Source organism: Hemiscyllium ocellatum, chromosome 2, assembly GCF_020745735.1.
Source record: "Hemiscyllium ocellatum isolate sHemOce1 chromosome 2, sHemOce1.pat.X.cur, whole genome shotgun sequence".
NCBI classification, from domain to species: Eukaryota; Metazoa; Chordata; class Chondrichthyes; order Orectolobiformes; family Hemiscylliidae; genus Hemiscyllium; species Hemiscyllium ocellatum.
Genome location: NC_083402.1, coordinates 136,787,182 through 136,806,546, shown reverse-complemented (window position 1 = coordinate 136,806,546; position 19,365 = coordinate 136,787,182). Strand labels below are relative to the sequence as shown.

Genomic DNA, 19,365 nt, shown 5'->3' with positions numbered 1-19,365 from the left:
ACGCACTGAAATTCTGGAATGAAACTTTAACATAGCTGTCTGACTCCAAGGCAAGTGTGCACCTGTTATGCCAAGGCTGGAGTTGAGGGCAAAATGTACAAAGGGGAATTGCTGAATTATAAAAATAAGTCCCTCTTTCTGAAGCACTCATTGGCATGTTTAGTCTGTGTGCTTCTTAGATCCCACATCTCTTCCTGTGCTACACAAAAGATTTGTTAGTTTTAAAATATGCTGAAAATGCATTGCTGGAAAAGCGCAGCAGGTCAGGCAGCATCCAAGGAGCAGGAGAGTCGACGTTTCAGGCATGAGCCCTTCTTCAGGAATGAGGAAAGTGTGTCCAGCAGGCTAAGATAAAAGGGGGGGGAGGAGTGACTTGGGTGAGGGGCGTTGGAAATGCGATAGGTGGAAGGAGGTAAGGTGAGGGTGATAGGCCGGGGTGGGGGCGGAGAGGTCAGGAAGAAGATTGCAGGTTAGGAAGGCGGTGCTGAGTTCGCGGGATTTGACTGAGACAAGCTGGGGGGAGGGGAAATGAGGAAACTGGAGAAATCTGAGTTCATCCCTTGTGTTCCGAGGGTTCCTAGGCGGAAGAGGAGGCGCTCTTCCTCCAGCCGACGTGTTGCTATGGTCTCGCGATGGAGGAGTCCAAGGACCTGCATGTCCTTGGTGGAGTGGGAGGGGGAGTTGAAGCATTGAGCTACGGGGTGGTTGGGTTGGTTGGTCCGGGTGTCCCAGAGGTGTTTTCTGAACCGTTCCGCAAGTAGGTGACCTGTCTCCCCAATATAAAGGAGGCCACATCGGGTGCAGCGGATGCAGTAAATGATGCGAGGGGAGGTGCAGGTGAATTTGTGATGGATATGGAAGGATCCCTTGGGGCTTTGGAGGGAAGTAAGGGGAGAGGTGTGGGCGCAAGTTTTGCATTTCTTCCGGTTGCAGGAGAAGGTGCTGGGAGTGGAGGTTGGGTTGGTAGGGGGTGTGGACCTGACGAGGGAGTTGCGGAGGGAGTGGTCTCTCCGGAATGCTGATAGGGGTGGGGAGGGAAATATATCTCTGGTGGTGGGGCCATTTGGAGGTGGCGGAAATGACAACGGATGATACGATGTATATGGAGGTTGGTGGGGTGGTAGGTGAGGACCAGTGGGGTTCTGTCCTAGTGGCGATTGGAGGGGAGGGGCTCAAGGGTGGAGGAGTGGGAAGTGGAGGAGATGTGGTGGAGGGCATCATCGATCACGTGTGGGGGGAAATTGCGGTCTTTGAAGTAGGCGAACATCTGAGTTGTACGGTATTGGAACTGGTCCTCCTGGGAGCAGATGCGGCGGAGACGAAGGAATTGGGAGTATGGGATGGCGTTTTTACAGGGGGCAGGGTGTGAGGAGGTGTACTCTAGGTAGCTGTGGGAGTCGGTCGGTTTATAGTAAATGTCTGTGTCGATTCCGTCACCCGAGATAGAAATGGAGAGGTCTAGGAAGGGGAGGGAGGTGTCTGTGACGGTCTGGGTGGAAGGTGTTGGTAAAGTGGATGAACTGTTCAACCACCTCGTGGGAGCATGAGTCAGCGCCGATACAGTCATCGATGTAGCAGAGGAAAAGATAGGGGGTGGTGCCAGTGTAGCTGCGGAAGATGGACTGTTCTACATATCCTACGAAGAGGCAGGCACAGCTGGGGCCCATGCGGGTGTCCATGGCTACTCCTTTGGTTTGTACCATGCAAATCATTCAACTGAAGTTGCAATGTCCACTTGCCTGTATGTTTTCAGCTCCCAATCAGCACCAAGTCCCACACTTGCATGCTCACACTTTCATTTAAGACTAATAGACAAAGCTTCCAAATTCATTGCAACACACCTGGAGATGTCAACACACAATGAATTGGGTGGTGCTGTCTTTCAAAGGCATCTTGTTTCATTGTGGCAGGCAAGGGCTTGTAGGAGCATGTTTAAACATGAGATTTCCCTGAGAATATAATTGGCTACAATGCAGTGTTTCAATGTGTTGTTATGGGTTTAAAGTTGCATCGGTACATTGTCAGGCAGGATGCATCATACCAGAAATAACTCACTCAGGACAGGTTTGTCAACTAAAACCCACAGTTAAATTTGCTGCTGCCAATTGGGCTCATCCCAAAGAGTACAGCCATTGGAGGGGAAGTATAAGAATTGTGTCGATAATCATCACGGCTCTTCTATTTATTGAGCACTTTAAGGTGACTTTCAGGAAAAGTAAGAAAGTAGTTCAGAAGTCTCCTGTGGCAATTCCTCTGCCAACCTTCGGTGGTGGGTAAGTTGTTGACCAGTGATTCTGAAAGATAGGATTTATATGGAGAGGCAAGGAATGATTAGGGATATTAGCATGGTTTTGTGCAAGGAAAATAGTGTCTCTCGAACTTGATCGGGTTTTTTGAGGAAGTAACTAAGAAGATTTGAGGTAATTTATTTTGGGATTATGTTTGGCATGCATTGGTTGGACCAAAGAGTCTTTTTCCATGCTGTATGATTCTATGACACTATAAATGGTCCTGTAACATTTCACAGAAGCATAATGAAAATGATGTTAGCAGATATGACCAAAAGGTGATGAAAGATGGTGGAGTTTAAGGAGGGTCTCAAGTGCAGAGGGAGATAGCAAGGCAAATAGAATGAGTGGTACCAGATGCATTGAGGTATTAGCTTCTTCAGTGACACTGCTCTGGGTTTGTGGGACACTTGCATAATAGGGGCCTCTGGTTCGATGTTGAGGCATTATTTGCCACTGAACTCAAGCAGTATATGCAACTCTGAGTAAGCATGAAACGCTAAGGGAAACAAAACACTAGACCTAATAATGGAAGCTTGCTTTCTCTCACACACACTCTCTCTCTCTCTCTCTCTCTCTCTCTCTCTCTCTCTCTCTCTCTCTCACACACTCACTCTCTCTCTCTCACACACACACTCTCTCTCTCTCTCTCTCACACTATCATTATCACTATCACATATCAATGCTCAGTCACTTATTTGGAAAAAGCTGCTGAGGGATCATTGCCTTATTGGGTTCATCCATCATCACCCATTGCTCCCTGGCATCCCCAAACACCTTAAAAAGCCGCGCCCAATGCTTTTTTTGCCTTAATATCCATTGATTCTCCTCCTCCCCACACCCAAAAGTTACCCAAGCACAATAGGTAGCTAGGAGCTGTTCATGGACTTCTGATAGTGTACACCACAGCATTCTACTGTTTGGCTGATTGGTTCAGCATCCTAATAGTTACATTGTTTGCTACTCTATATTTGTTGGACATGTTGAACATTGAATCTTAACATCTTAGGTCACTCAGTTTCTTCCTAAACTATTTCATTACCATTTGGGAAGTATTAATATTACCTATTTTTCCTTTGTGTTCGTTCGGAAAAGTTCAGGGAATTTTTGATGTAATATATACCTCACGATCCTTGTGTAGCAAGTCACCACCTTCTCTTTCTCTCCAGAGTCTGGGAAATTGCTATGCCATTTTCTTGGAATCCCTGCTAACTTTTTAAAATTTGTTCATGGTATGTGGCTGGGTCAGAATTCATTGCCTAGCCCAATTATCAAGAAGGTAGATGGGACATTGCTGCGAGTCTGGAGTCCCATTTAGGCCAGACCAGGTGAAGATGACAGTTCCTCCCCTAAAAGGATATTAGTGGACCAGATGGGTTGACAGTGATTAAATGGGAAGTGGAGTGCTGGAAAAGCACAGCCAGTCAGGCATCATTCGAGAAGCAGGAGAGTCGATGTTTCAAGCATAAGCTGTTCATCAGGAGTGTGGCTAGGCCAATTCTCGACTCCACAAATTCCAATTGAAAATTCCACCATCTGCCATGGATTTGATTTGAACCCATGTCCGTGAGAACAATAACATGGGTTTCTGCCTGGCTGGCTGGTCCAGTGATATTTCCATTGCATCATCCATTCCCTGCTGATCACTAACTGTAGTCTCTGGGCCCTGATGCTCAAAATATTGTACAGCAGGTCCCCACATCACCACAACTGTCCAACAAGCTAGTTCATGCATCTTGGCGAGAACAGTACAACCACCTTACAGGCTGACAGGCAGTGCTAGGAAAGTTGGTGGGCTCTATATTAGATTAGATTACTTACAGTGTGGAAACAGGCCCTTCGGCCCAACAGGTCCACACAGACCCGCCGAAGCGCCACCCACCCATACCCCTACATTTACCCCTTACCTAACACTATGGGCAATTTAGCATGGCCAATTCACCTGACCCGCACATCTTTGGACTGTGGGAGGAAACCGGAGCACCCAGAGGAAACCCACGCAGACACAGGGAGAACGTGCAAACTCCACAAGTCAGTCACCTGAGGCGGGAATTGAACCCGGGTCTCTGGTGCTGTGAGGCAGTAGTGCTAACCACTGTGCCGCTGTGCCCCCACTATTCATTGCTTAGTTGCTTGCTTGTGCTGGAATTTTACCGATCAGTGTTAGTCACACCAGAGCCTAACCCACTGCCTTTTGTATTTTACTAGCAGTAAAGGCTACCCGTGTCATAGAGTCATAGAGATGAACAGCACGGAAACACACCCTTTGGTCCAACTCTACCAGATACTCTAAATTAATCTAGTCCCATTTGCCAGCACTGAGCTCATATCCCTCTAAACCTTTCCTATTCATATGGCACATTGAAGGTCAGGGAGTGTGGTTTGGGGCCAGGGGAGGGGAGAATCTCTCTTTGGGCATCTTGTGCTGAACAGAGCCCCTTCCAACAATGAACCTTGAGCTCACTTATTCTGCTCCCTGCCCCTAAACCCCATCCATCTGATCAGAGTCCCAACCTACACCAGCTCATTTTTAAAAAAAAAATTCATTCACAGGTTGTGGGCATTGCTGGCTAAGCTGGCATTTATTACCCATGCCTAATTTCCCAGAGGTCAGTTGAGTCAAGCACATTGCAGTGGGTCTGGAGTCACATGTATGTCAGACCAGGTTAGGATGGCAGTTTCCTTCCCTACAGGACAGAGTGCACCAGATGGATTTTTCCGACATTTGACAATTGTTTTATGGGCATCATTAGATTCCTAATTCCAGAGTTTTGTTGAATTCAAATTCCAGCATCTGCTATGGTGGGATTTCAACCTGAGTCCCCAGAATGTCTTCTGGATTAACAGTTCAGCAATAATGCCACTAGGCCTTCCCTATATTTAAGAACTGTTTCTCTGCAAACATTGTTAGTGTTTTCTTTGCCCCTTTTCCTATCAGCATTCCATTGGCTATAGAGTGATGAGTGTGGCTGCTGATTTTTTTTTACTGCAGTTGCACATTAAGGTTCCTCTTGTTCACTTCTAGGATAAGGGGATGTTGTGTGGTGTTACTGGGCCAGTGATCCAAATGCCTTGACAGGAATGATTTCAAGCTCAATTCCACACCAATTGTTTGTGAAAGTGGCCAAAAAAAACTTCTTTTTTTTTAAAAGGAAATTTCTAAAAAATAAATATCCAGTAAGAAAGGAAACCTCTGATCCTTATTCAGTTTAGTCACGAATGACTGTTATCATTGATTCTCTGTTATCTGAAGTGGTCAGACAGGTCACTCAGTCACATCAAACCACGAACAGTGGTTTTGGAAGGTGGCTCCCCCTGTCAGCTTCTCATGATGGCGAATAGATGCAACGTTACTTGCACTAAATATTTGGGGGTAAATAATTTTGAGTTGTTCTGCATAAAGAATCTTCGTGGAAGCTTTTCATATCGGACCCATCAGGACAATTCACAAGAAATAGCAAAGTAAAGGTGTTGTAAGAGCAGACCGTGCTGATTGGTTGGCAAGTGGCTTCTGATTGGGAGAGTCATAGCTACAGAGAATGCAACAGTTCCCAGTTGTGTTTACGTTTCGACAGGCAAGGCGACTGATTTATCATGGCATTGCTCTGAGGAGTGAATCAGAGAATGGCTGTCACTGACATTTGTTGAGTTGAAAAATGCTGTGTGTACATGTTCTCGCTGTTTACTCGTTCATGAACTGCCAACCAATAGACGCGGATTAAATTTTACCGATCCAATCTCTTTAAAGTGCTCTCTGAAATAGTGATTTATGGCAGCAAGACTAGCTTAATTGTTGTTTTTGCTTTTAGAAAGCTGCATTTTCTAAATGTACTTTTTAAACAAATTTAATTTTGTTATGCTATTGGTGCCCAAGCCCTGAGTTCACAATAATATTTATGTTCTTGAAGACCTGTCACTTCCAGCAGACTTCCTGTCAGATCCTCCTGAGAGTGATGTTGATCCCTATGCAGTGAGTGCCCTGCTGTTACTCCATCTTCCCTTCAGGGACGATTGTTCCATTTGTCCCCTTCGCATCACAGGACTTTGAGCTTTGGAATGGGACTTATCAAGCTTTTGGATATTTGTACCATTAAAACAACTCAGGCCATCGGAGCTTTCGAAGGGGATTATATTGAAAGTAGGCTCTAATGTCAAGCAGTTTCCAATGTTATAGAGTCCTGAGGATGTACAGCATAGACACAGACCCTTCAGTCCAACTTATCTGCGCCGACCAGATATCCTAAATTAATCTAGTCCCATTTGCCAGCACTTGGCCCATAGCCCTCCAAACCCTTCCTATTCATCTACCCATCCAGATGTCTTCTAAATATCTTAATTGCACTAGCTTCCTCAAGTTCCTCTGGCAGCTCAATCCATACTTACTGCATGAAAAAGTTGCCCGTTAGGTCCCTTTTAAATCTTTCCCCATTCACCCTAGACTTATCCCTCCTAGTTTTGGACTCCCCTACCCTCCGAAAAAGGCCTTGACCATTCACCCTATCCATAAGATCACCCCTCCGCCTCCAGTGCTCCAGGGAAAATAACACCAGTCTATTCAGCCTCTCCCTACAGCTCAAACCCTCTTGCATTCTTACATTTGAAAAGCGCACGCTCTCACGGGGCCGTTAGTATGTGAAGGGAATGCGCAATGTGCTTCCAGTTGCTGAATGGAAAGAGTTCACAGAACAGAGGAAATATTAGGCATGCCCTTCTCTGAACCCCCAAAAATTTGTTTTCCGCACATCTTAGTGATTGCAATGAAACAGTGTCACTGCGGTCTGATCTTCATCCTGCTGTTAATAACAACAACTATGGGGGGGCGGGGGCGCAAAAGGAAATAGTTCTGTAAATGTTTGCAAAGACCAAGATGTTTACTTGCCGGGTGATTGATAATTTCTATAACGATGAGAGAATTAGCCACAACTGTTGGCCTAATCAACTGTCATTTCTTGTTTGGCAAATTGAGTGAGTGGCACGGTGGCACAGTGGTTAGCACTGCTGTCTCACAGCGCCGGAGACCTGGGTTCAATTCCCGACTCAGGCGACTGACTGTGTGGAGTTTGCACGTTCTCCCCGTGTCTGCGTGGGTTTCCTCCGGGTGCTCCGGTTTCCTCCCACAGTCCAAAAGATGTGCGGGTCAGGTGAATTGGCCATGCTAAATTGCCTGTAGTGTTAGGTAAGGGGCAAACGTAGGGGTATGGGTGGGATGCGCTTCGGCGGGTCGGTGTGGACTTGTTGGGCCGAAGGGCCTGTTTCCACACTGTAAGTAATCTAATCTAATCTAATTTTAATCAGAAACTAGCAGAAGATTGAGAAGTACAATAACAACTAAAATGCTGGAACCTCTTTGTTATGACAGCAACTAACATCCCAGTGCTCCCACTTTGCAAATGTTAGTCTGTTTTTCATGTAGCTTTAGGTGTCATTTTGGTCATTACTTTGAAGGTTCTTCCCTCCCTCTCCTGAATTAATTTTTATCTCCACGTCTGACCCAGAAGGTGCCTTCAGCATGAACCCTGGGCGGCATGGTGGCACAGTGGTTAGCACTGCTGCCTCACAGTGCCTGAGACCCGGGTTCAATTCCCGACTCAGGTGACTGACTGTGTGGAGTTTGCACGTTCTCCCCGTGTCTGCGTGGGTTTCCTCCGGGTGCTCCGGTTTCCTCCCACAGTCCAAAGATGTGCAGATCAGGTGAATTGGCCATGCTAAATTGCCCGTAGTGTTAGGTAAGGGGTAAATGTATGGGTGGGTTGCGCCTCGGCGGGTCGGTGTGGACTTGTTGGGCCGAAGGGCCTGTTTCCACACTGTAAGTAATCTAATCTAATCTTCCCATTGGCAAAGTGTTAATTTCCTAATGGACGGTTGGTGTTTTAGCACTGAATTTTCAAGCATTAACTTCATTTTCTCAGATTTGCTTTTCCTCCATTGCTTTAACTTTGCAGAATTGTGGCAACATTCTGGATCTCATTATGCACTGGGCAGCTGACAAAATTGCCATCTTGGATAGAATCTGAAATGGTCTATTCCTAATCTGCTGCACAACATAGGACCCTACTTTCTATTCACACCCCTTGACTATGCTTTTCCTTTAACAAGATCCTTGACTTTTTTCTTCCAGAGAGATCATAAAAGCAGCAATTCTGAAAGGTCTAGATTTGAAGGGTTTTGGGGCCAGTTTGATTATAGCTAACAGATACTGCCTCTGGAGAAAGGCTTTCAAGTTTAAAAAATACACTTGTACAGTGCAAGGAGAATGGCCAATTCTTCCAGCTCAGCTTTTCTTTGGTTTGGTTTTTAGCAGTCTGCCTGTTCACTGAAAGCAGTCAGTTATTGTGTAGTTGCTAGATCCAAAGAAGCAGGCCCATACTGATCCGCCCCCTCTCCTGTAAGAACCTACGTTTTGATTTTGTTTTCCTTTTGTGCCAAGGGGTGTTTATGGGGATTGTTACAAGTATTTGGAACAGCATTATTAAGTTAGGCTAATCTGTTGGGTTTTTGGATAGATTAAGTTATTCTATACTGAAAATGTGTTGCTGGAAAAGCGCAGCAGGTCAGGCATCATCCAAGGTGCAGGAGAATTGATGTTTCGGGCATGTGCCCTTCTTTAGGAAGGGCTCATGCCCGAAACATCGATTCTCCTGCTCCTTGGATGCTGCCTGACCTGCGCTTTGCCAGCAACATATTTTCAGCTCTGATCTCCAGCATCTGCAGTCCTCACTTTCTCCTAAGTTATTCTATATCCTGTTCTCTTTTGTGTGTGTTTCATTTGGTAATCTTGCAAATAAATTCTATTTTGCTTAAAACTAAATGGTTGGACCTGCTGCATCACTCCTGGAATATCCACTTTACACCTGCGTAAAAAAACTGGCTATGGTTAGGGTCTGGGCTACTTTCTTGAAACGTGTTGAGGAGGTTTGACTTGGTCCATTACACTCCCCATAAGAAACATCGAATCAGAAAATGATCCCTTCTATATTGCCCCCACCCCCACTTGCAAAAGAGCAAACCGACCCACATGAAAAAAAGGAGGCACGATCTAGTGGGATTGAGCTTTTCAAGTACTCTTAGTGCAGCGAAACTTCCCAAAGTGTCTCAGCCAGGGTAACCTGAGCAATTCAATTGACAACATCCCAAGGAAGCAGACAAAAGGGTAAGTGAAAAAGAAAATGAGTGATGTACTGGATGTTGGTGAGACCTCTTCCCGAGTACCATGTCCAGTTCTGGTCAGCCTGCTGTAGGAAGGACATTATTAAGTTGGAGAGGGTTCAGAAAAGATTTACCAGGATATCGCTAGGAATGGAGGCTGGATAGGCTGGAATTTTTTTTTTCTCCACTGTAGCATAGAGGTATAGGGGTTATAAAATCGTGAGGGATAAAGTTATAGAGGTTAATAAAATCATGAGGGACACAGAAAGGTGAATGGCAGGCATCTTTTCCCTAGGGTGAGGATTGAAAAACTAGGTGGCTTGTTTTTAAGGTGAGAGGAGAAAGATATTTTTTAAAAATGCTTTTTTATTAAACAATGGTTTTTGTATACAGTGAACTTCCTGAGAAAGTGGTGGATGTGGATACAGTTAGAATGATTAAGATGTTTGGCTAAGTACGTGAATAAGAAATATATGGAGGGAAATAGACGTTACACAAGCAGGCGGGGTTAGTTTAGTTTGGTATTATGGTCGGCGTGGACTGGTTGGACAGAAGGGTCTATTTCAGTGCTTTGTGACTCTGTGATCCTGTATGAAGGAGGAGAGGCTTAAAGTGAGAAATCTGAGAATGGAGCCTCAATGGCCATTGCAGCACTAGGCAGAGAAAGCAAATGTCCTGGCACTGCGTCTGACCTCAGGCACCCATCCTCCATACAACCTGAACGCAGTGGGTCCCTTGGAGCTGTGGGTCCCAGTTATTGGGCCCTGATGTACCCATGGCATCCTTGGTCTTGGCCACTAATGACGGAGCAAAGAATGTTGGTCTAGAACAGAAGGGGTGCTGGTTTCTGGAATGGTTACGGGTCAAGTGGAGGTTACAGAAACGGGGAGAAAGAGTTAACATATCAGGGTCTGATGAAAGATCATTGATCTGAAACGTTAAATCTGTTTCTCTCTCCACAGATGCAGCCTGACCTGCTGAGTGCTTCCAGTAAAACCTGACTTCATAATGAAAATTCAAGCATTTTCCTTTTACATTTGATACATTGGAAACCAATTTAGGTCAATCAGTATAAGAAAGAAAGGATGGATGATTAGAACTCAGTGCGAGCAAAGAAAATGGCAGCAGATTTTAGCATGAAGTGAAGTTTAAGGAGAAGGAAGATGGGGAGCTGTTCAGGATTGCACTGGATTTATTTAATCTGGAGATAATTAAAGCATTCAACTAAATATTGTGTGCAGATGATGTTAGGATAACTACTGAGAGCTCAATTGCTTGATTGCTCAGGGTAGCATTTTTTTATGGCCTGACCCACCAAATAAGAACAAAAGTCAAAGTTTCTCGTACTGCCCTGCCCATCCACCCGAGACGAGTTTGTAAACAAGGTCCACAGCTGCCAATAATGTTTTATTTTCAGACGACGACGAGTTGGTCTGTTTAGAATCTGCTTCAAAAAGGCTGACAGACATGTCGGGTAGGGGCTGTAACAGGCTGTGGTGTAGATTACAGTCCGTTCCACTGAACTAGTCAGTGTGAACCAAAAAAATTCCTGGCAGCATTTAGACTCTTAATTGCTTAACCCACTATGGCTTCAAAATGTACCTGTTTTGTAAGGTACGGCAATAGAAAGATATTCATCATTCTGGTCTGTCCCAGTTTAATTCAGAAATAATATCCTTATGGAGCAATTGCTGTCATTGCATGACATGTGCATGATGAATGGCTGCATTATGATAATCATTTCGCAAATTTAGGCTTGAAGCTTTTCCTGCCTGTGGGCCCACATTGGAAATTAGAGCTCATTTCCTTATTTCCCCATATATGTTTGTGATTGAAGCTGCTCCGCACTATTTCTCAGAACGCCCCCATCTAGCCTTGTTTTTGAGGCACATGTGCATTTGTGAACAGCTCAATGGTAACACACTGACCTAGAGTCAGATTGTGGATTTGAGTCCACCTCCACATATTTGGGCAAATGGGGCCTGTTTTGTCAAAACTGCTATCCATTTAGAACCTTCGGTTACCCTTTCCTCATACCGCTCAATAGACACACAGTATTTCCCCTTTGAAAATTATTATTGAATTGGCTTCTATCACTCCTTCAGGTAGTATATCCCAAATGTATTAAAAATAAAATCTCATCTGCCTCTTGTTTTTTTTTGGCACTTGTGTTAAATTGATGTACTTTGGGAGAAACTGTCAGTCAATAACCAGTTTACTTTTATTTTTAAAACGTTGCTAATTAATCACCTCTCAAACTTTCCCTGAACACTCTCTGCTCCAAGTGAACAATTCCTCTTTCTATAAGCTTTACACATAAATGAAGTCTCTGATCCACGTACTTTTCTAGTAAATCTCCGCTGCTCCCTCTCTAAGACCTTGGCGTCCTTCCCAAAGTATGCTACCCAGAATCGGGTAGAGTACTCCAGTTGAGTGATTTTTAAATGCTTAACATAAATTCCTTGCCTTTGTACTATTCATAAAGCCCTGAATTTTTCAAGCGAGGCCAATGATCTGTCCCATATAACCTTAGCAACACCCATACCAGCCACTGTTCCAACTGCATTTCCAAGCACATTTTTAAATCGTTTCACACGGTGTCTAGACTTTGGTGGGGACAAGTGCACTGCAGCTTCAAGATGCAATTCTCGAGACAACTAGTGCTAATTCATTTTGTATTTGTGTCACGTGTTACTTTGTTCGATGCGAGGCACTCTGCAATTGTCCCTGGTAGACAGGCATCTGCCACCTGTCTGCTCCATTTGCATAAACATTCCAGATTCCCATCCACCCCAAGCTCTGCTGCTGTGTCCTGCTTTCAGAGTTGAAGCTGCAAGTTCTCTCTCCTGATTCCTGATACATTGCTAGGCATGGCACACAGAATTGGGACCCTGTCATTGTCTGCCTAAAACCTGCACTGTATTTTGTGATGTCAATAAAGTGGTAGTTTTCAGAATCTGTATCATTTGTGTGCAATGGAGCAAGAGATTTAAGACTGAGCGCTTAAACCATTTCACACAACCCTTCCCCCTTTCAGCCCGACAATACACCTTTCATCGTAGCTTCCTATTTCTCATCTGTTGTACAACTTTTGTACCCTGTTCCTGATGCCCTAAATTCCCATGGTGCTCGTTTTTAGTGAGGTGACATTTAAGCAGAACCTGTTCTTTCACTTAAAATCAGAAGGCACATCTAAAACTTTATAATGTTTAATTTTTCTTAAAACATTCACAAAAAGCTTAAAGTTATGATGATCATTATGACCCAAGTTATTTACAACTGTGATAGTTCTATATTACTCCTTCACTAACTTGTCCCTTAAACACATGACAATGCAATCCAAATCTAAATTGTTGTGCTTGATTTTATCGCATTTAAAAAAGTGAACCAAACCTCTTAAGTGCCCTGATTCAAATGTTTTTCTTTTCCCTATCACAAAATCACAGTATTTTGTCTTTTTTCTGTTAACAATCACCAGTAAATCATCAGTTTTCCCAGTTTACTAATTTTACATGCAAAGCCTATTAACAACAGTAAAAGCCATCAAAGATGAGGGAGAGACAGGTTCCATTTTTTTACTCCCTTTTGTAAACAGCACACCTGCTGTCAGAGTGCTCACATCTCCAATCAGACAGGAAATCCTCAGTTCTTCACCCAGCACCTGGTGTGCCTTTCAATATGTTATAATTGAATAGGAAGCATTTTAATGTTTTTGAATGTTTCTTTGAGGACCACAGCAACAACAACACAGTGCACCATAGTAACAAAACAAAATGCTCTAGAGCTGGTAATCTGAAGAACAGAAAATGCTGGAAACACTCAACAGGTTAGGCAGCAAGTGTGGAGAGAAACAGTAAACGTTTCAAATCGATGATTCTTCATCAGAAGAGAACTTCATTCAAAAGGTCATGGATTTTTTTGGCAGAATTTAATGCTGTTACCTATGGCAGGTTTGGTGCTGAGGTGGGGGGGAACGGTTAATCTGGTGAGACCACAGTAACTGGGGTCTTGGCCTCCTTCCTGCTGCGGTTATGATAAAGTCCGTGGACAGTCAAACCACCCCATTGCCAACTAAAGCGCTAAATTGGCAATTAATGCACGAGGATATCCCTCCATACAAGGCACTCAATGTCTAGTTGAAGGATCTTGGGTCAGGAAGGAGATGGGGGTTGTGCGTATTAATCCGCTTCCCTACCTTTTGCATGCAAACCCCCACAATGACCTCCACCTGAACCTTATCCCACTGGCAGCCTGGGATCCTCAGTTGTAATGGCAGAAGCCACCCCATCCCCAGTGACACTCCTACTCAATTGAACTGTCTGCTTACGAATAGTCAGGAGCAGGAAGGTCTTTGATCTGAGCAAAGGCCCATGGCTCCCCAGCTAAGTGCCCAAATGGCACTTTTTCTGTGGACCTTCCCTGACAGTGACATCAAAAGGCCTCCTGCTGAGATCCCCGTCACCTGTTAGCTCAGTTTATCTCTGCTGATGCTGCTTGACCTGCTGAGTATTGTCACTGCCTTGAGCAGAATCTAACTCTAGTTATCTCTTCTTTCTGGGAGGTTGGGTTAATGCTGAAATAACAGTCAAAGCATTTAATCTCTGATCTCTACATGAACCGATGGTCTGTTGACTTCTAAATTAAAATCGTGGGAAGTATTTTAGAAAATTCTGCACTCAACATCTGATTTTCCTGTTATTAATTTTAATGGGTGAAAATCACTGGTTGGAAATGTGCAATTTCCTGATGTGTGATTTTGGTGTGGACTGGGGCAGCAGGGTGTGAAGTTCCAGACTTGAGTAAAAAAAGGCATGTGTTTAGCATATGGCTTATCTGTCACACCTCAGAACTCCCACTTCCATCTGTTTCACTCATTAAATTATAGCTGAGAATATTTGGGCCCGTATACCCTGTGATAATGGAAAGCAGGAACAAAGACTGAGTGTCCCACAGTGTTTGATTTAGGTGCACAAAAGACCAGTCAGTAAAAGCACACCAGAGAAATATGTCTGACAACGTGTTCAGTAGGGGGTTGGGTTAATAAAGGGAAGCGGCAGTGCATCCTCATTTATTGCTGAATAGATGTTTCAGATACAGCAATGGATATTATCACCTCACTGTAGGCTAGTTAACACCAAAATATACTGTGTATCATACTCCAAGTGGAATGACTGTTGCGGTTACATGCCTCAAACAACACTAGTTTCTGAGCAATGCATTTTATTTTATTTATTTATTTTTTGTTTTTTTTAAATTAACCCCCACACTGCCATCTAACTGCGGTAGTGCTTATTTTTTCCCCAGCACCCATGGTGTGTGTGTGCAGGTGTGAGACACAGTGAGACACAAAGTGTACAAATCTTTATTCAATATCCACCACCAGGAAAAATAGGTGGCCAGTGACAAGCAGTGTCCTTCACATCAAAGGGCAATGCTGTGTGATCAAAACCGTGAAGGGGAGAGCAATGCATTTTATGTTAGTAGGAAATTAAATATAATTGGCTGAGGTTTTATTTCCTTTTCCAATGCTGTTTGTACCTCAAAAGACAAAGTATCTTTTATATTTCTTTAGAACCTGAATTAACTTGACCAGTTTTTGCATTCTCAGTACAGGTTACTCATCTAGGCTGAAGGTGGAAAGGAGGGCACAAGTCCTCAGTCTGGAGATTGACAGTTTCTGGTCATCATCCAATTCACACTATTCACACCTCATCAAACCCCAATTTTGATGTTTGTTTTTAAACAGTTGTCATAGTTTCAGATGGAAAACGTTACTCATGGGTGAAAGGGAATCAAAGGACAGAATGCTCCCTGTTCTCAGATCAAATCTCTCGACAGGGGAGACATAAGGTGCTCAGAGTGATCGTTCTTGTACAAACTTCTCTTCTCACCAATTATAAGCCAGGCTCTTGAGCTGCTTTTTTTTTTGATGAGTCACCTTGTTGGGGGGGTCCCGAAGTGTTCTCCACTGCTGGGACATAGTGGTGTTCCTGCCACTGACACCATGTTTAAAGCCTGGCTGCACATTATTTTTTACTCTGCCATCTGGAATTACCCCTCCCACTGTGATGCTTAAGACATGGCTCCCTCCCTGCTTTGTGGAGCTCAACAAGGTGGTGTTGGTGCATTGGGTGTTGGCGAGGAGGGTCATTCTTTAACCTGTGAACAGTCAGAGGCAGGCTACACCACCCGATCAGGCCAGTCCCAGTCTGGACACGAACAGTAGCCAAGGTCATTCATTGGTCCGTCTCCATGGGGAAGTGGAAAGGCCAACAGTACAAGATAACGACCAATGATCTGCAGTCGGCAAGAGTAAATGTCTCAACCTTATCTCTACTACCTCTCTCTCACAGGCCTGCTACTGAATGTATCATATCCTCTCAACAACTCTCTCCTACTTCATTCTATCAAACTACTAACCTCTGTCCTGCTCTGTGTTCTGCTCAGTTACGGGGGACACTGCACTGCCTCTTGTGATCCTGCTTAACTACTAAATCCTTTCGCCTCCACTTCCATCGTATCCAGTACCTCCTTAGTCTAACTGCAGGAAAGAACTGTCCCACTTTCTCCCAGTCTAATGTCTCTTGAGCATCTCAACTGACCTCACTGTAATCCCCTTGACCTACAGGAGCCTGGTCTCCAAACTCTGTTAGGATCGGAATGACCATGGAAAACCTCCTGGAGTAGAATTGGGTTGACCGGCAGTAGCCCTGACCAACTGTAATCTCCCTTCACCCCATCCTTTTCAAAGGTGAACATTTACTTGAAGCATGTGCAGTGTGTTCACTACATTAACTGCTGACACACTTTGGTGTGGTGTTGACATAGCACCGTGCCACACAATTACATGTTCACCTCTGCTTGATTGTTTAGTGTTCCTCACTATGACAAGTTCATCCCTCTGTGTTGAAAGGCAATGTAAGCCATGGAGTCTGTCTGCCTCTAACCAAGCAGTTAGGACCCTCTGTGCTTAAAAAATCAACGCAAGCCACAGACTGACTTCCTGGCCATGAGTCTATGTTGAATTGAGTGATTTTTTTTCTTAAAACACACGTTGTCTATGTTGCAATGGCTGGCCGCTTCCAAGTAAGCGCAAAGTGATTGAACAGTAAGAAAGCTGTTGTTGTACATATTCCTGATGAACTGAAAGAGGCGGAGAGAACAGTTTTCACATCTGCAAACATCACAATATATGGCATCACAGTAAACTAAGAGGAGACAATGACAAGCTTCAGGAGACCATGGACTGTTACACTTTGTGTTATATTTTATCCGTCACGCGCCTACAAAGTGGTATGAAGCAAGGGTAGGCATAAAGGTAAGATGGGGAGGCACAGTGGCTCAGTGGTTAGCACTGCTGCCTCATAGCGCAAGGGACCCCAGTTCAATTCCAGCCTCTGGCAACTGTCTGTGTAGAGTTTGCATGTTCTCCCCGTGTCTGCATGTGTTTCCTCAGTGCTCCGGTTTCCTCCCAAAGATGTGCAGGTTAGATGGATTGGCCATGCTGAATTGCCCTGAGTATCCAGGAATGTGTCGGCTAACCCACCTAGCCATGGGAGATACAGGGTTATAGGGATAAGGTTGAGGGTGGGTCCGAGTGGGTTGCTCTTTTGGATGGTCAGTGTGAACGTAATGGGCCGAAAGACCCTAGTGGTGTACGTACATACTTCTTTCAAGATTGCTCAAGAGGTTGGGATGGCTAGTACAAAAATAAATCAAATTGAGTAAAAATATTGGATATTTTTTCAGAGCTTTAGTTGGTGCCTAATCTGTGTTATATAAAGTAGTGTGTTCAATTCTGGGCACTACAGTTTAGGAGGGAAGAGAAGGCGGCATTAGAGAAAGTGCAAGGCAGATTTACTGGAATAGTATGAAGGATAGAAGAGAAAGTTGAGAGAAATTAGAATTACTCTCTTTTGGAGCCATCAAGGTTAACATGAGATTTGTTAGAAGCATAAGGTCATGAAGGAGGTCTTGTTGTGTAGTAGTAGTGTCCCCATCTCTGAGCCAGAAAATCTAGGTTCAAGGACAATCTGCCCCAGATGTGTGTCATGCCTAGTCCAAACAAGTTGCTTAGAAAGATCTATAAGATCATGAAGTGATGTCATGGACTAAGTAAGGAGAATGTTTCCCAATGTGGAATGGTCATTAACTTGATAACACAGACTTAACTGGTAATAGAATCAGCAACATGAGAAAATGCCATTAGAGACAGTTATAATTGATGTTAAAATATGGCAGAAGTAGATTCAATGATAACTTTTAAATTTGAAGCAGGAAAGTTCTGCAGAGACAAAATGGATAACTCCAAAGCACCAGGACAGACACAAGGCATGAGAAAACTTCCTTCAGTGCTGAATCATTATATGATTGAATAAAGGCAAAAGAAAAATATTCTTTACTCCCATCTGAAGCAGTGCAAGGTCTTCATCTGCAAATAAAAGATACAGTTTGAAAGAGTGCTCACCAGTCTCCTTACCAGTATTTGTTCATCATCTATCATTATTTGGTCATCATCAAACTGCTGTTTTGAGACCTTGCTGTTTGCAAATTGCTTGCAGTTTCCTACATAGTCACTATATTTTAGGTTTGTTTATAAAACATCTCTGAATATCCTGAAATGGTGAAAGATGTTGTGCAAATGTTAGTCTTCATTTGAGATAGCTCAGTATAACAATTGCAGACTTTTAGAATGGATGTGCTTTTAATTACCATCACATCCATCTGATCATTTACTGATTGACTTATTACATGAACCATATTTTTGTCACTATGTCTTTGGTGATTTGTTACTATGTCGAGTGAAGTAACTGGCTTTTGTCTTGAACAATTGAACGGTTTGACTTGCAGCAATTACCAGAGAAAGTTCAAATGTTATGCTTATACGCCATGCTTGTACGTAACTGTCCATGTGCTGGCCTTAGCCTGGATTGGGTTGCAAATGGTTAGTTGCAGCCTGTTTCCACTGTTTGGCTGCAGTTTAGCTGTAACTCAAAGTGTACAGCTAGGGAGGGAGCTCCGGAAATGAGAAAATCATAGTTCTGAACAATTAGCAAGTGAAACAGTTAGAATTCAGTGGAAATTACCACAGATCAGTCAAACATCAATTAAACTTTCAATTGAAATTCACATAGTAATTAGCAAAGTAGAAATTGTTGTGGGAGAATGCAAATGAGACGCTCCAGAATTGTACCAGATGTGAGAGACTTCAATTAGATGGCAAAATTGGGATTGTTCTACTCTGAACAGAAAAGGTTAATGAATGATTTTAATTGAGGTGATCAAAGTTGTGAAAAATTTTGGTAGAATTTAGCTAGGCTGAACAACATCTATTGCAACAAGACCAGTAAACAGATCACAGAATCAAGATAATGGGGAAAAGAACCAGGAGGGGAAATAGAATACTTTTTCCATAATACAGTGAAGCTATAATTAGATTCCCTACAGTGTGGAAACAGGTCATCTGGCCCAACAAGTCCACACTGATCCTTCTCAGAATAACTCACCCAGACCCATTTCCCTCTGGCTAATGCACCTAACACTATGGACAATTTAGCATGGCCAAGTCACCTGACCTACACATCTTTTTGGATTGTGGGAGGAAACTGGAGCACCCAGAGGAAACCGAAGCACATTCTCCCAGTGTCTGCAAACTCCACACAGGTTGCCTGAGGCTGGAATCAAACCCAGGTCCATGGCACTGTGAGGCTGCAGTGTTAGCCACTGAGCCACCGTACCTGCCCTTTGATTGTATGCAGGAACTGTGCAGTATCTTTATAGTTTACAGATGCTGTACTTGACATTTGAAAGTTTGATGGGAGGTTGTGGATGGAGCTGTACAATATTTTGCTGCAATTCAGCAAGTAGCTTGAACACTTGATGGCTTATTGCAATGGAGGAATTAAACAATACTGTATATGACCTGGGAACA

The 19,365-nt window shown here is 43.8% G+C and overlaps 1 protein-coding gene across 4 annotated transcripts in view; it reads left to right on the top strand.

Moving 5' to 3' along the window:
* LOC132825315 (methylcytosine dioxygenase TET2-like) overlaps positions 1-19,365 on the top strand; it is a 181,783-nt gene that overhangs the window by 64,068 nt on the left and 98,350 nt on the right. Inside the window, exon 1 of one of the 4 annotated variants that reach the window (XM_060840460.1) lies at positions 2,209-2,273. The exons of the other annotated variants lie outside the window; for them this stretch is intronic. The gene's annotated coding sequence lies outside the window, so the exon portion shown is untranslated. Of the gene's footprint in view, positions 1-2,208; positions 2,274-19,365 lie in introns of those variants that run through there. 4 annotated transcript variants of the gene reach the window in all.